The sequence below is a fragment of the Danaus plexippus genome, chromosome 15 (genome assembly GCF_018135715.1).
Source record: "Danaus plexippus chromosome 15, MEX_DaPlex, whole genome shotgun sequence".
Lineage (NCBI taxonomy): Eukaryota > Metazoa > Arthropoda > Insecta > Lepidoptera > Nymphalidae > Danaus > Danaus plexippus.
This window is the reverse complement of record NC_083547.1, coordinates 8,493,564-8,504,106: the sequence shown is the minus strand read 5'-3', so window position 1 is coordinate 8,504,106 and position 10,543 is coordinate 8,493,564. Positions and strand designations below refer to the sequence as shown.

Below are 10,543 nucleotides of genomic sequence, written 5' to 3'. Positions count from 1 at the left end.
TACTTTAAGATTTAACATGTGAGAGCAGGAAGATCCTCATGAAACTGAATTCAAATCCCCAATTTCTTAGGAGACCTTTTAATCTCAGAGCTTATGAAAGCTTTTCAATTTCGAATAGAAACTAGTATGCAGTCAAATAAGAAGTTTAGTGTTACAAAAATTTTAAATGGTGATAGCTGAGATTCTACCTGTGTGATTCCTAAGCACTACATATGCGAAATGAGGCTATTGTAACCTTTAGTACAACAAATAAAGTACTACTATTTTATAATTCTGTGTACTTAAATAATTATTGGTGAGGGTCGTTTTTGAAAATATTTACAATTACAATGATATTACCTATTATTATTACTTCTAATAAATGAATACACGAAAAGGGAATATTTTTTGATACGTCGACCTCCTTGCTTCGACATTTATAATTAAACAGGCGAAAACTAGTGAGGGATTAAAATAAAAAACATTTCAATCAAACAAAATTACTGATTTTAATATTTTGCAAAAAGATATCTTTTTAAATTTATTATGAGCAGCTTCCATTTAAGATTGCCGTAATATTTTTTAAGAGCATCGATACCCAAAGATTTTCCGCCAATACACCGATTTTTACATACACTTACATTGGTATGTAAATATACAATCCATTAGTATAAAATTTTTTCGAAGTTAGGCAGAATTCAATATTCTCAAAACAATACCGAAACACCTGTGCGAGTGATTTCCATACTCTCCCAAACCCTGTATAAATTTTCAATTTAGACAAGACATATTGAATTCCTGTGTCTCTCTTTTAGTATTTGAAGTGATCTTTAGTCATTAGTGTATACGCAAGCAGTTGAGTCGTTTCGTAAATTATTCTTAAATCTTAGAATATTTAATATTGCTTATGATTTTTATTATCTAATCCAGAACAAGAACTAATTAAAAAGTTACGTAGTCTTTTCTCAAGGATGAGTCATGCTAAGATTAGTGACAGGAGACACATGTTAATACACTACACTTCCCTAAGGTTATGATAATATCTTTACAATTAAAATAATATTCTTTTAATGAAATTTTAACAAAAAAATAATATCTAGAAAATATTTTTTAGTTCAGTAAAATTGAGACAAAAATATAGGCTATTACAGAATAGAGAATTATTATACTCGTAGTTGCATTGTTTGATATTTAAGTTAAAACTAAAAATTTTGTAGATCTGACGAAATGGTCTCCAAGCACTCGTTTTCTTCTGGTGAAAGGATGTTCCTTCTAGTAACGGTAAGAAAATAGATGACTAAATCCTTTTAAAAAGCCTTTTTTGTTTGTTTTTATTCTTATTAATTGGAACAGTTTATTGCAAATCAAATGACGTTTGCTGTAACAATTGTTATTTCTTGAAGAATATTTAAACCCCTTTCTCTATAAACCCATTCATTAGGAAAGTTCTATGCAATTAATCCACAATACAATCTCAAAATCTCCATAGACACTAGCATTCCGAAAGTATAATAATGATTTAGACGCTTTCATCTGCGCCTTTGTTAAACTACTTGATGTTTGCTTTCAATAAGACAGGGTTTACGTTTGTTTATCCTTCACTGTCCACAGTGCGTACGTTAATATAACATATAAGTAGCTTAATGAATGTTTGTATTTAATATGAAGCGTGAAAGGAGTATTATTTAGGAAAACGTTAAAATATGTTGTAAGTACTCTATTGACTTTGATGTTCAAGAAAGAGTTCAAAGTAATAACTTTTATAGAAATATTTCACATCAGACTTTAACTACCTCATGTATTCTATAAGGTTCTGTAAGTCAAAAGGAAAAACTGGAACATTTATAGGATCACTTAGTTGTCCGCATATGTGTCTGTCAATCTTGTTGTTCTCAGGAACCCGTGTAGATATCAAGCTAAAATTTCTATGAAATACGCAGGATCCCTTGAATTTGTGAAAAATTAAATCTTCGGATTCAACGCCAGGGTACAGACGTTTCTGACTCAAAGTTTCGACACTCGCCATCGATCAAAACATATTATAATTATTTTACAAAAATATTTAAAAAACTTTAAGCTTGTAGCGAATTTTTTCATTAACACTTAGAAGTAATAAAATGAAGTTCATATTAAATATTCAGGTTTCTAATAACTTAAAGCAATAACAAAATCAAACTTCTACGCCGTGCAATCAAACAAAGACCATTCAGAGAAAATTCACGAGGTGATCAAAGCTTAAAGGATACTTCCAGTAGACATAGAATCTCGAAAATTGTCAGGAATAGGAAAATATTTGAAATATTATATATAACATAGTAAATATTTTTCGTAATAAACACATAAAAGAGTTGAGATGAAATTCATATCGACTGTTTAAAAAAAAAAAAATATTAAGGAGAACTTATTATTTCGTAATAAGGATATTAATAAAAAAAAACACCATAACTTTTAGCTCCACACCGACTCCCACTTGGCCGGTTGTTTTATTGATAATAATAATAAAAAAATTGCTATTCAATTTAGGTCACTTTATCGGAAGCTTTATACCTGTTTTTCCAAAATCTTGTGACCAAAAATTTACATACATGATTAATTTTTATCCTATCCATTGTTATATAAAAAGTGTTAAAGCGATTAGTTTTCTGTAATTTTTTTATTTTTCGAAGACGTGAAAAATAAATTTACAATCTAATATATGCATATTCATCCTGTGTAAACATTTATTATATGTATTTTATATGTATATATATAAGACAGGTGAAGAACAGGCAGTATTGACGTGATCTGTCAAGCTTCAGGAAATATCTTGCAGGTAAAGCATAAATATATCTGACTTGATGGATAATATTGGCTACGGGTTTCTGTCGGATGTTCTTCCCACACATAGATTCATTCACTTACAGAGTCTATGTTATATAATGGCGCAAACCTTAAATATTAAATATAAAATAACTATTTATACACGTATTAAAAATACTTAGAGAACGTTAATATAAGCGAATTTGTGGATACAAAAGTATTTGGATTATATTTATAAAGTTACATATTATTATTTTTTTATTTCAAATTCATTAGTGATCGCATCGATTAACCCTCATTTACATATTTCTGGATCATTTGATAATGTCCTTGAAAGGTCAAACATTGTGAGTGGTGATTCATTCTATCGAGTGAACTGAGTGAAAACACTTTGTAAACAAAAAGTCTTAAATCATGACCACAGATCTGTTAGTGTGAAATCTGTGTTGTTGTTCCTGGGCAAATCATAAAAACTAACCATAGAACAGTACTCCGACATACAGTAATTATAACCTCCAATATACGTGTATATATAAGAAGAATATTAATTGCAACCTCAAAATATTTATTCCATAGTTTACAATCTATTGCCCATCACACACACCAGCAAACGAACAGTTGAGTTGAGTCCTTATGTAACTTTGCATCTTCCGTCTCCAAGAACTTGTTTAAAGTTCTATTTGTTACGCCTAGAGGTATCAGAAACATTTAATTACAGTTCTTACATTCCTCATAACGGCTTAGAAGCGATTTTTAATAAGCCCTTTATAATAGAGTTCAACATCCTTTAATGACTGTATCGTGTGACTGGGAGACAGTTGTAATTATCATTTAAACGGAGTTAATTTGAAAACTTTTACTTCAACGTGTGTAAAATTTCAAACAATAATAAAATAACGAGTTAAAAACCGAAAATTATCGTCATAAATTAATAAAATTATTGGGATTTACTACGAATAATCGGTTTTATAGCGGCTTTAAATACTTGATGGTGAATAACAAAAACGTCACTGTAAAACCTATTGCAAATGAAATTGAAGAATCATTCTATATATCCACAAACCGAATAGTCTTTGAGTTCGTTCGATATTATAGCGAATGTCTAGATATTGTGTATAACTGGAGGGTATGAACATGATATGGGCGTGTTTTCAGGTGATGTAGCTCCTCTACTGCTTCAGGAGCCAATTACTGGAACTGAACATGATCGGAAATGTTCAGAGAAGACACAGCGTCATGTTAATGTTACTTTCCTCGTAATAAAATCGTTAAGGTAATCGAAATCTAGACATCTCGAAATCCTTTACACGGAATTAATGTAACTTCTAGAGTGTATTATTTTAAAGCATTCATGAAATTACTACCAATAAAAAACTTTTAGCATACATCTGAGCCAATGAAAATAGTATATTGAATACTATTGAAGACATTATATATGAATAGATTTAATAGAAGAGAATTGAATTTAAATATATTTATATAATAATGTGGTAACAATTTTTAATCAAGGTGTTAGTATTGTTATATGTCTGTATTACTATTTCTTTAATAATCTGAAGTATAATATATGTCGTCTAAACGTGTGCGTAAAATACATCGCCTTATTATTCATTTTATTAAATTGTTTACGTTAATTTTTATATTATTTTTAAAGCATTATTACTGAGATGAATATAATTTAATCTACGAGTGAAATTAAACTGGCTTTCGTATTAATGGTACTTATAACCGTGATACATATAAAAAAGCTTTATTCTTAAAGAGGATGGCTGTCGACGTACAAAAGCAAAAGAAAATAAATCTCTCATCAAAGTATAAAAAATTGAGAAGATTTTCAAGGACTATAACTAACAGTTCAGATAAGGCACGAAGCTCTTGTGTATGGTAAAGCATAACGCTGCCTTCTGCACTTTAATACTAAATAATTGAAGTACCTCTACATTATTTTATAAGTAATGGAACTACCTGTATATGTACTTCAATTTCTTAAAAACAAATAATTACTTACCGATTTCATAATACTTTATCGCTCCAGCAGAATACCTATTGTGTCACAGCTAGTGGAAGTATTAACTTACTTTATATATTACAAAAAAAAAAGGAAAATATGGTCGAAAAAATTAAATTTGTTAGAAAAAACCTTAATAAAGAGATCTAAAACTTTCGCAAGTTTTATTCATTTAAATGAAACTAATATATTTTCGGATATACTACGACAGACGAGATGTCGGCATCTCGTCTGCCCGTGATCACGGTTGCTGAAAAGTAACCGATACGTCGGGATTATGCAGTTTTAAAATAATAAAATCCGCGTAGTATATCCGAAAATATATTAGTTTAATTTAAACCTTAATAAAAATGTTATATTAAAACAGTTGTATACTTAATTGTTGTACATACGATACATTTTATTGTCGCGCCGCCTTGAACATCGGCTGAAAATATTTTATAAAGTTTGCCTTAAAATTATGTTCTGATTAAAATAGTTCGTCGTTATATAAGTCTTTGTAAAATCTCTCGATATTTTAATTCAGTACACACGTTACATTGGTTATTCATTAACAATCCAACATCAAAGCATATAAATGAAACATAGAAACTGTCTGTCTTGAGTTCACGACAAAAACTCGCGGTAGGAATATTTAACTTTCTAAATTAATTTACTTAATCTATCTGATAATTTTTATTAGATTTGACCAGTAAGTAAAATGTCTAAATCATGTAGTAATCTCTTCAATGATAACCGTTGTACTGCGGGTTTTATTGTAGAATTTTATATATAGAATAGATATAATAAAAATACTTGTATATAATACATTTTTCTACAGGCTTTTTTATCAAAGTACTCTTATTTCAGAGGATATTTTTTTATCTGCAATTATGTTTAATTTTGACTGTAAAAACGAATTAAGTAATTTTGAAGGCTTGTGCTTTGCTACATTCGGGTTAGTGGTCAATCAAAAACTTATGATTGTGATAATATAAATTTAAAATTTTGTTTAGGAATTGTTAAAAGAAAGAATTTTGAAAACATGTCCTGTTTTTTTTTTCAAAAATAGCTCTGCTAAAATACTCATAATTAATATAATCAAAAAATTTTGGAACACAGAATAAATAAACTGATAACATAATCGCAGACGGAGACATGAGATTGCGTATGTCTCAGTGGGGTTTTTAATCATATTTTTTAAGCATTACTGTGAACGGGATATTCTAACATTTACCACCTTGATGTTAATTCCAAAATGTTTATTTTAATCCCATAAATTAAAAACGCGAATAGACCAAATTTAACCTGTACATTAACAATAAAAAGCGTTACAATACTTAAATCCCCTTACTCTTAACGCAATAACAGAACACGACTATAAAAATCAATTAAACACGTAATGGCACTTGTAAAACAGTTAATCACTTAGTTTAGTATATTAATGATCGTATAAATGGCGCCAGTAGGAAATCTGCATAATTGTTTCGATTAAAGAATCGTCTTGAAAGTAACAACTTAAGTTAATTGGCGCGCTGCACTGAAGACACTTTATGGAATTACGCTATTCGATTCCAATCGTTATATTGATGCATTTACTGATTGCCATATATCATATTTACCTGTCGCCATTGATACATAATGTGAAAATTATTTTCGTTTTTAACTATTAGATAAAATCAAAACAGAATACATATACATACATGCTTAGCACGTATAGATTATCCTGGAGTATAAAACCTTGACTTGCTTTTTTTTAGCAACACCACGATTAGGTTGAAACTATCGATAAAAATTTACGATAATTTTATAAGTCATTTAAGATAACTCCAAAATCTTCCTAACAGATAGGGCACGGAATCCTCGGGACACTGTCATGAACAGCAGTCCATCTAATGACTGTGAACACTAACTATGAACACTTTTTTGTTTATCGCGCTGATTAAAATCTCGTTTCTTTATAAGTTTACGATGTTATAATAAATTTTAAACTTGAAAATTTAAATTTCAACTATGTATAAATGTATAAGTTACAATAACAAATATAATTAACCTGGAAATAAAAGCCACACTTCTCTAAAGCATAAAGAGAACGCAGGTTTAAAAAATCCACCTCTATTTTATACCCAAACGGTAGACGTCACAATTATTTTCCTTTAAACCAAATATTGTACGCTTTTAGTTACTCTGCGGTTTTTGTCGAAGTTAAACATGCGATGCTTTTGAATGTGCTATTTGCTGTCAGGTCAAAGTTAAAAGTTAAAGTTTGGAAAATTTTAGCAACAATTTCCTCTTATCTGTCTAAACTCGAAATAGTTGACATTAAGCGTTTCATTAATTTTATAAAGATATGTACATAAATATGTTCTAAACTTATCTGCTATAATGCTTTAACATTTGTGTGTTTTATCTGTGTATATTAAGAGTATAGTTACAGTTGTTTAAATAATTACCATTACCATATCTAAATCATAATTATAACAAAAAAAGTAAATAAACAACAAACATACATTTCTTTTAATTCAACTTGAAGGACTTAGGGATCGGATTGAAAAAAATACAAAAATTATCTGTGACATCGATAGTACATACAAAAAACAATGGAGCCTGTATGCCTATGAAACTAATAGTAATTTCGATATAAATTATACCTGTGAAGGTACATTTTTAATCCATTCAATTAGATATATTGTTACAATATTTCCTCTTTTTAATTTTATTCGTATTCCACTCCAGCTCAGACATGGAAGCAAACAAGTAGAGTATAGTACGTGTTATATGTGAGTTATGGTAACCAGCAGATGTATCAGTCAGGATCACATGACTCGACACACATCTGCAAACCATCTCATTTGTCAGCTACGGACCGTTAGCGCTGATTGATATGGTCACTGGCACCAAGTCTGGAGATATATCGGTTGAGGAGTACATGGTGACTGGTAGATTATCCTTTTACCTCTCTGTATATATAATGAATTCACAAATAACGACATTTGCAAAAAAAATATTTGGATTATACATTATATCATTTTGAGTTAAGTATTTTATGATAATCTTTGATAAATTTAAAATTGCAAACGATTTTATACTGTCTTAAAGACAATCCATAGGTATTTTTATTGAAAAACTGACACATCTAAATGGATGAAGTGATCTCTTAATGTTTATCTACAAGCAACAACAGCGTTATTCTATTAATTTACGAGCACGTAAATACGGCTAGCTTACGACTTCAGTTCTAGCAAAATAACATCTGTGTAGAAAGTGTTCAGTTTAAATTTAAAAGGAAATGCTTTTCATTATACAATTGATTTACTAGAATATCACTATTTAAACATTAATTCTAAATACACATAAGAAGCATTGACTTAATCTTCTGGTACAAGTTCACTAATAAAATTAAGTATTGGTATTTCTTAGCTTCAAATTATTTAGTACAATAGATAGTATAACGCCACGTGAATGAAAAGTAAGAAGAAAAACAAAAAAAAGCCTCGCCGGAGGCATTAGGACAGTACCCCTTTCATGCACGTTTAGCAATTCAAGCGCTGTACTCAGCTCCTTTGTGACACCGCTTCATATTTATTTACAATTAGCTACTGTGTGTGTGCTCCGACATGTCCGCACCGCCCTGATACACGAACTTACGCCCAAGGTAATACAAGCATTGTAAACGTACACAGTACTCGTTACTTTACTATATAATAAAATAATAAAATAATTTTTATCTGCAACTTATTCCGAGCATCTTAGTTCGCAATTCATGGTAATAATACCGGAGGTGATTTATAGAAATCTCAGTATTAACATGTACACTTATAAATTTTACATTGTTAGTATAAACACGCTACAGTCTTGTCATAACCCTAAGTAACTAAGCCGAATCAATTATGTATAATGACATGACATTCTCTGACATGTTGTATAAAATAATGATTTCTACGTCCCAGTACCGGGTCCAGAATCTATAAGTTGTCAAGGAACTTTTTGTCCACTCATGCAATTTAAGTGTTGTCCAAACTCGAATTATAAAAACTGTTGACCTAAATTTGATATGTTTGAGAATCCTTTAAATTAAATATTAATTTTATTTGTGTATGTGATTCAAAGGGGTGATTATATATATATTTTTAATTTCTTCCCAGAATACAGTTCAATTATTTATATTTACCCTGTGTATAGTCTAAAATATTTTTTAATCATGAATTAACACCATATCCCTAAGTAACCAAATATATTTCAAACTTATATCAACTATATTCTCGCTATTTTTAATATGCAATTTCCTTTGTATCCATCCTTACTGTTCTTTTGGACCGTCTCAAAAAAGTTTCTTAGTTTATTGGGATTTAAACAATGTTTGAACAGATGCTGTTGCGCATCTGTCATACTTTTTAGTTAAGATAGTCGGGAATATAATTTATATCATTTTAATATTTTAAAGAACTTTCCTCCATTAATTTCTTCTTTCGTATCAAATATTTTTCCTATTAATCTTCATAATAATTTGTTATAAAACTTTTCGAAATTTTTTCTATTATATCTTTGCCCATATAATGAAGTATAATATATTTGAAACTGTTATATAATAATTCATAAAGACTTATCACAATTACCCTTCTTTCATCAAAACTATGATGTTTCCTGTTTCCTGATGACACTATAGCAATTACGTATACTTAATCTGATCTTTATATATTTCAAATAAGCCCACGTCAACAGCTATCCAATTATGTTGGTCCGACAGTCACACGTTCCACAAAAACTCCTTGAGAACTTAGTTCAAAGTATAATTATGTAACTTAAAGTTTTATATGTCTAAAACCTGTACACGAGCTCCACAAGCCAGCCAATTACGGCCAAGAATCATTTACATCATACATTATAATATTTTGTGCATACAATGCCGCTGTGACGTTTGTTATCTATTAATTAGAGTATCTTGTACATACTAATCTCCTTTTCATGTGACAACACGTTTCAGTTGAATAAATATTGATAAAGTTTACCGACGATATCAAACACAAAAAATTGTTGAAAAGTCATTTCATAATAATAACAAAATAACAATAGTCCCTCAAATATTATTTAAATAAATACGGCTCGATACGGATTCGATCTTTAAAAGTGAACCAAAATCATATCATAACACCTGCGATGAATTCTATTTCGTCCTGAGGCTGATATAGATCTCTAGTGTAAACACCAGCACCCAACCCGAATATTAGATCCACGTTGATGGATAGCTGGTGGTTTGCTCTTCAATTCAGAGACAAAGACCACAAAACGGAGATACAAATAATAAGTGTGCGTTAATTATTTACCTTAAATGTTTTGATGTCTTAAAGCTTTGGAATGAGAGACAGGAAGATAATTCCTTTTCATGTGTTATAATACGATGAAAGCCCATTCTAAGAATACAAAAGAGTGACAAATACAATTCCAATAAGGTTTATAGTTCATATAGTCATATTATATAATCCATACAGAAAATATGACTAAGAATAATATTTAAAAAAGGATACAAAGGCAAAGATTTTTATTCAAACTGTGTTAAGAATATTAAATTACTAGGCTGCAGTCTGAGAAGGTTAAAGCCCATCGTTTTCCGTCTTCATAATCGCCAGAAATTGACGATAAACTAAATATGTCTGATTTTATATCTTGTTACACATATTTGAATATTACCACGAACTATGTACACAAATATTCATGAACAAAATTTAAAATGAAATACTAAGCAGAGACCTGTTCATGCATTCCACAGAGGGGAATTTC

General features: G+C 29.7%; 1 long non-coding RNA gene across 1 annotated transcript; it reads left to right on the top strand.

Moving 5' to 3' along the window:
• Positions 1 to 473: 473 nt before the first annotated feature.
• On the top strand, positions 474 to 4,924 carry LOC133319246 (uncharacterized). The gene is made up of 3 exons (XR_009752926.1): positions 474 to 624; positions 1,197 to 1,260; positions 3,934 to 4,924. It is a non-coding gene; the product is annotated as an uncharacterized LOC133319246 (long non-coding RNA).
• Positions 4,925 to 10,543: the final 5,619 nt, after the last annotated feature.